General features: G+C 31.9%; 1 pseudogene; it reads left to right on the top strand.

The window, feature by feature from the left end:
* Nucleotides 1-3,346: 3,346 nt before the first annotated feature.
* On the top strand, nucleotides 3,347-3,465 carry LOC125052090 (annotated as a pseudogene).
* Nucleotides 3,466-8,106: the final 4,641 nt, after the last annotated feature.

Below are 8,106 nucleotides of genomic sequence, written 5' to 3'. Positions count from 1 at the left end.
TATACGGTGTTGGAATCTAAAAAACAGATGCAAAAAGTATGCAAATTGTAACGGCCTCAATTCTTAATATTCTCACGTTTTTTTATTTAATGAGGGTTTAATTTGAAGAACTCTTTGGGGTTTGATTTCGGTTTTTTATAGTTTTTTTGTTTGCGAAAACAAAGTCTCGTAACACGGTTGTCGCAAAAAATAATTACGCTCTGATTTATGCACATTATCTTGGAATTCATTAATTTTTTGTCGCGTTTTGTTCGTTTCGTTTCGTACATTATTTATTATACAGTCAAAAACGACGACATCGTTAGAACAACATACCGGTTATATATAGACCAAAATCAAAGGTCCCGGTTGAATTATATTGTATTGGGTTGTTAATAACAACGTCATCAGCTGTTACGACTATCGGTTTTTACGACCAAATATGAGTAGTCCCTTCCTTATAACAGATTTTATATTAATTTTATTATTATTATTAATACTAGTCATATTATGGCGACATTTAATTTGTGATTTTTTTAAATTACATAAGAACGTTTTAACTTCTTGGTCACCGCCAAAACGTGGGAATGGACCAATAAATAATCAATATCAAAAATCGCAACTAACGGAACAATGCAAAAAATACTATCTTCACATCACTTTTTACCGTGACACAAACAAAGGGAGACCGCATCATCTTTTGTGCATCCGAAGAAATAAATTAGAGTATCCTTAGGGGAGATATTTACCGTTAATTTTTTATTAAAAAAAACAGTATAAAAAACGTTGTGGGAAAGTTAGCTTAGGAATATGACGGGAAGTTGATGTAACATTGGTGTTTTATGACGGACAGATATCTTTCACTAGGCCAAGTCTCCTTAAGAATATTGCGAATATTATTTTTGTAAGAGAGACCTGTAGAGTATAATTCTGAATTATTTGTAGCACCATAATGTAATAACTACTGGGTTTTATATCTTAAAAAAGAAGAGTAGGTACTACAGTTTAGTTACGGCCTCGAATCTATGTACTGTTTTCTTGATGATTCTTTATATAAGCAAGAATATTGTTCTAGATCTGATGTTTTATAAAACAATGATGTGTTCGCACATGGTGCAAAACTGGGATTTAATTGCACCAGGATTGAATTGCCCACCTCGCCACTAGTCTAACAGGACTCTTTTGGTATCATATTGAATAAATATTATATAGTATTCTTTGTAAGTTCGACATTTTTTTTAACAAAAAGCTTGCCAACGCTCGGCACATTGATACATTGGTAAAAACAAACACAAAATATTTTTTTTAATGTGAACAAGCACTTAAAGGCAAACATGACATAGATTTAGAGGTCATACAAATATCAATCAAAACAATTATTAAACAAAACTGTCATTACAAAAAAGAACAATTACTAATAAAAAAAATTTAAATTAAAAAAAAACTAAACAAAAATCGATATTATAGTGCGAGGGGAGCAACTATGGATATCCATAGACATATATCTGATTATACATCATGATGATACATATATTTTTTTATGTGTGGTTTACACATAGGTACTAGTTTTTATTCTTTAGTATCTTTTTATACCTTCATGGTTAGATGAATCTATTCAGTAATTTGGTAAACAAATAATACGTGTTTACTTCCGCCTTCTAACAAAATACCCCAAACTATGGAATTGGGATCGTAAAGAAGCTACCGATTGCATTTGATACGCACTGGCTCTCAACATTTATTGTCTACTAAAAATAGATAAAATGTTACAAAAATATTTATAGACAATTTTGTTTTCTACAACTGATTTAGAAATGAGAATATGAAATCAAAATATAATGTTTACTTCCACTTAAGAACTAAAAGTTGTCATTAGAATTAGTTAAGGCACATGTGACTTAATTTTTTTATGTAATAGGAGGCAAAGAAGGCTCACATGATGTTAAGTGATACACCCGCCCATGAAATGATTGTAGAGGGGTAAAAATTAAGGGTTGTATATATTTTTGTATGCTGTATCAGAAAAAAATTAAAACAAAACTTTTATCTTAAACATAAAAATACAAATTTATGGGTTAACGTCCGTAACATTTAGGGGTTTGAAATAGATAGATTTAAAGAAAAAACTTTTTACCGGATTAAAGTTATGTATTATTATAAATTTACAATTATTTAACATAATTTTAAATTTATCCGACGTTTCGCGTTGTTTACAGCGTGCGTGGTCACGGTGACTATCAGACTTACTAATATGCATAAAAAATTTCATGAGAATCGGTCGGGCATTTTGGAGGAGTATGGGAACGAACATTGTGACACGAGAATTTTATATTTTAGATTAAAGATATAACATATTTTTTTCCTTTTTTTCCAACACACAAATATACAGTATTTATAATATTCTTAACCTACATAATAATAATAAATTGATAAACAGAAAAATAAAACGAATTTAAAATAATTGAAATTATATTACTACATTGCAATACTATAAGATTATATAAAGCAAATCTTAACAAAAACTGAGACCCCACTACCAATTTGAGCACCACTAGCCCGGGACCCCTATTTTTTATAACATCCTGAGAGTCCCGTACGATGTTTATAAAAACATATGCACATTTTTTAAGATCATCCAAATCAAGGTGCATTGAAGGGACATCTTTTAATAATCTAAGTGCATTTTTTATATGTATTTTTTTATTTTCTCACGCAATATTCAATAGAAGAGATCTGTGGGTAGATACATCCGATGGCTTTGTGTGGATCTCGAGTGGAATAATTTTATATTTTATATCAAATCTATTGTGAAGAATTGTTATGATTTAACAATATGTGAAAATTTTGCTGCACAATTTTTAACGAAATAATTTTGTAAAAATTCCTTTCTATGTGGGATTTGTCGTCGTTGTTACAAGATAGTAACACTGTTATGTCATTATAGTTCTACATTATCTTGATATTTAATAAAGAAATACGTAATAACTAATAAGTATAAAAAAATGCCCACAGACTATCATGGCGATTAAATTTTCGGTTACATGCTGTATAAAAAAGATTATGAATTCACTCCTTCCAAGATTTTCTCTATATTAAGATCTATCTTGCCTGCATTTTATTAGTGGAAGATATGCCCAATTCCTCTTTTTCTTTCTACCCAAATTGTTTATTATTATTAGTAATCCTAACAATCAAATAGGTATACAGTATTCAGAATTATCTTTAGCTACATAGTAAAATACTTAAAAATTAATAAAAAGAAAATTAAATTTGTTTTAACTTTCTTATTATTGGAACTAAGTTCCTTATCGCGCGTTGTGAAAGGGGGCTAGACGGAAAAAATTCTTACGAAAAGTTGTCACGACACTTTTTTGCTTATTGCTATTGTAATACACCGGTTCTCGTCCGATCACCGAAGTTAAGCAACGTCGGGCGAGGTCAGTACTTGGATGGGTGACCGCCTGAGAACACCTCGTGATGTTGGCTTTTTTTTCGTCGTAAGATTGGTGTCGAGAAAATCTATCATACTGTTATGATACCAATTAACATATAAATTAATTGAAAGGAATTTCGTTCCATCCGGGTGTCCCTTGACACCTCTAAAGTTTTTTTTTATTGGAACGAAGTTCCTTATTATTGCTTATTGGCAGCATTTGCTCTCTGTATTGCGATACTTAGGTATTCGTTGAGCGAGGAAGACACCACCTCTGGGATCACCGGTACCTACAAGGCGCCAACTTAAATCTTCAATTAGCCTCTGTGCACGTATACCCCACGGCCCAAGAGTCTGCTTTAAAAGGAACAAAATCTGTTCATACACTGTGAAAATCTGACTGTCAACTGTCACGCAATGACCGTAAAAAGTTACCCTTTTTTCATAAACATGATAATGGTAGCTCATTTTCAGTTTACAATTGCATACATTAAAAGCTCCCGCATATTCATTACTATATAAAAACGGTAATTTAATATAAACTAGATAAAATACAGCTAATATAACAAAAAAGTCATACAAAAACTGCTACCGCTAAAGGGTGCGTAGAAACAATAAAAAATCGTCCCATTAAATGGGGCTTTGGGACATGCGGTTAATTTAGTTAAATCTGATTTATGGTTTAAATTTTAAACAATGTTTAGTAAATTATGTCTTAATTGCCGCTTTAAGGTACACAATATTACATATGATGTTAACATATAATAATAAGATGTACAGTCACGATGTATTTCTTCAAGGAACATCAATTCAAAGGTAGATTACCAAACCATTCCTATATAATCAATGGTTTAAAAATCATATTCTATTATAAATAGTTATAAAGCTGTTCGAATAAATTGTTAATAGCTTATTTTCCCTCCAACAAAGCCTTAAACTTCGCTTAAACAAAGCTTATTTCGCCATCGCAATGAGAATGACACGATCTTTAGCTCGACAATCAACAGCCTCCACAATGGTGCATCCCTTTCACTTTCGGCTATGTCAAATGACTCGCCCATAATATATATTGTTTACCTCACGACTATAAGGTTATTCACCAAGGTAGTAGGTAAATTTGATAATAAAATATATCGGTTAAAATAAGTGTATTGAATTTAAATAATTTTAATGTGTATAATTATTTCATTTAATCTATAATATATTTGACATATTTCATATTTACAATCAAGTATAATAACAAATTTAATACAAATTAATAATAAAAATGATTAAAAAGGAAATTAAGACAAATTTTAAAAGTTTGGTCCGTGTCGCAGTGTAACTTTAACGCTGGCAGCATTTCCTCGCTGTATTGCGATACTTATTCGTTAAGCCAGGAAAGTACCAGCTCAGCCCTGCGATTCTGTAACTCACTTTTCGAACTCACACAGCGGTTTTCGCATCGGCGGTCGCTCTGAAATCAGTCGTGAAGCAGTCATTTTATGATTTGGCATTCTAATAAACAATAAACTACAAGCTCCCACCTTTACAGAATGCCAAATCATAAAATGACTGCTTCACGACTGATTTCAGAACGACCACCGATGCGAAAACCGCTGTGTGAGTTCGAAAAGTGAGTTACAGAATCGCAGGGCTGGGGTCATCTGTACTATTTACTAGGCGCCAACTTAAATCTTTAAGAAGCGACTGTGCACTTGAAACCTACGGTCCAGTCTCTACACTAAAGGGAACAAAATCGAAGTTGGAGGAAAGACTTTGTGCCGTTTATTTCATTTAATTATATATTATGAATATTAATTTTAAGTTGTAAAGTTGCTGCTGTTTCGTATGATTAAATTTTGGTCACGAATAGATATACATATATTATATGTATAGGTATATGAACTTTATTATATACGATTCACAGCTAGGTAAAGAAAAACAACAGTTTAGTTAGTTATAAACATGTTTTAATCCTTTGAGTCCGTTGTACTAATAATATTCTTAACAGACCTTTTCATTGCAATGTTTTCACTATTTATTTGTTTTTCCCCAGAAATCCTCAGCAATAGACTAATAATGTAACTACCGTGGCAGTTCCTTCTCATCACTCTGATCCGAAATATCCCTTATATTATTTATCGAACAATAATTATAATAATAATAATTCAGTACATATTGAATTAGCGCCATTAAAAACTTCCGTTAAGTGACAAAGCAGATCCAAAACAAACGCACTAACGAACAAAAAGGCATAAATTATTTAAATTTGACTTGTAACTGTGTCTATGCAAAGGGTTATAAAAACTCTGGGGTACATTTTTTAGATGTGAGGGGTCACAGAATTGTTTGGCCAACGTTCGTTACGGTGATGCTGAATATTAAGTGGCGTGGGCTATGTATATTTAAGTAATTTTAAAAATAGAATAAAAATTATATCTTGAGATATTAAATAGAAATCGCTTAGATTTAATCACAGATGTCGCTTATACATAAATAATAACTATCTCTGTACTCAAATGATGTTTACGTCTAGTTGTAAATATCACATAACTTTTGCAGCAAAATGCTTTTTAATCCATAGACAAAAAATTACAAGTCGGATTGATATCCTCCTCTTTTGTTTATTTTTTAAGTAAAAATAATTTACTACTAAAACACATTTACACATTCCTTAAAATATTATACTTACAGAAAATTTTCAGCTTTTTACTAAAAACAATAAATAAATAAATCAGTGGCGCTACAACCTCTTTAGGTATTGACCTCAGATTTCTGAATCTGTTTCATGATCATTTTTAAATCTAATAGGCAAGTAGTTCACAGTTCGAGCAAAATGTTAAATGCGCACATAGAAAGAAAGTCACATGTGCACAGACGGGGTTCGAACCTACGACCTCAGGTATGAGAGTCGCACGCTGAAGCCACTAGGCCAACAATGCTATAATTTTTACTAAAAATATAATCAAACATTGAAATATCATTAAACATTTACAATTTTTAGCTATGAAACTACACCTACGATCCTTATATTATAGCCAATTTTTTTCTTTCCAACCAACGTCTTGAAAAAATCCACACAATAAAGGCTTGGCCAATTCTATTTAACTTATCTGAAATGACAATCAAACAACCCATTCGTATAAAGGGGGGTAAAAAATCTTAGTCCGCTACCGCAGGGCATCGCTATAGAATTTTTTAACAGATATCTCTTCGATATAAAAAATACGCGACCAGGTGTTGCAAAAAAACAATAAAAAGGATTGGACCCTTTTTCAAAAACGTGTAATCCTTTGGCGATTTTCGTGCTTGGGCTATCCTATTGAAGATTTCTATATCAACGGATTCAATTAATTCTTTGTTGCGATATCTATTGAATTCGAGAATCTTTACTTAAAAAGATATAAAATACAGCTGACTTACGATTTCTAAACACAATTGCGTTTGTTGTTAGATAATACCGATGTCCGATTTGAAACAAAATCATGGTAGTTGTCTTGGTCTCACTTGTGAACTCCGATTTGGTATATCGCGATTTATTAATTGTAATTATTAAGTTTTAGACGGCAACAACTGCTGAGCTCTTATGACAGTGGACATGATTCAGATTCTGATCTGCATGAGGCCTGTGCTTCATTAAAATTATCTTATTTAAAATATCCTCACGTTACATCTATAATAAACACGCTAAACCAAAGTATTTTTTTTTAATTAGAATAAAAATATTACAAAAATTACATAATTGACGTTCAAATCGTTCTTTTTATTTGCGTAATATACGCATAGGAAACTTAGCGAGACTGTTGATATTTGTTTCATAGGTGAGTTTTTGAAAAATACGAATTCATACAGCAGAAAGTGAACCAAATGAGTTACCCAATGGAAAGGACCACCAGGCAAGACGCGGAAGGGGAGACCCTTAGACCGCTGGGAAGATGATCTTAAAAGATCAGCTGGCAAAAACTGCCACTCAAAAATGGACATCTTTGGAGGAGGCCTTTACCCAAACCGGGGTTCCTGTTAATTTATAAATAAATAAAAATATATACATATATACATATATGTATATAATCTAAGCTAACCTACGAACAAAATCAATATTTTTGGTTTCTGAAATATAGCAACTACTAACTATTGTAAAACAGTAAATAAAAAGGCTTATTATTATTAATATACAGATAGGAAACTTAGCGAGACTATTACTATTTGTTTCATAGGTGAGTTTTCGAAAAATACGAGTCCATACAGTACTCGCCCTTACCTTTAACCCTTCGTAAACTGTTCGTTAGGTTTTATCGCTTTTTAAGTTTATCAGTGAACAATGCCGCGGTCTGCACGTGTCCGCGAACATTATCGATTGTCCTTACCTCACATGCGGGTAGTAATCACTTGTTTTTGTTCACCACCGGTGGCCTATCCTGCAACCTCGATACAAGAACATCCTATTGACGTGTAATGAGTTTATAATCAGGGTAACTAGAACTGGAATTTATTGGTACACATTTTATATACTGTTACAATTTTAAGACTAAAATAATACTTTTAAACAATTATATGCTAATAGCATTTTGTTCACGCAAAAATGTCCTTAATGGATATTAAGGCAAATTATTTTTAAAAAATATAAGAAAAAGTCAGTCACCGGATGGATGGTTTTAATATATGGAAGAGTATGATGTTTTTTTTATATATTTGGAGGTCGTACCTCCCAG

This window comes from Pieris napi, chromosome 8 (assembly GCF_905475465.1).
Source record: "Pieris napi chromosome 8, ilPieNapi1.2, whole genome shotgun sequence".
In the NCBI taxonomy this organism is placed as follows: domain Eukaryota; kingdom Metazoa; phylum Arthropoda; class Insecta; order Lepidoptera; family Pieridae; genus Pieris; species Pieris napi.
The sequence above is the reverse complement of the archived record's forward strand: the minus strand, read 5'-3'. Positions and strand labels throughout refer to the sequence as shown.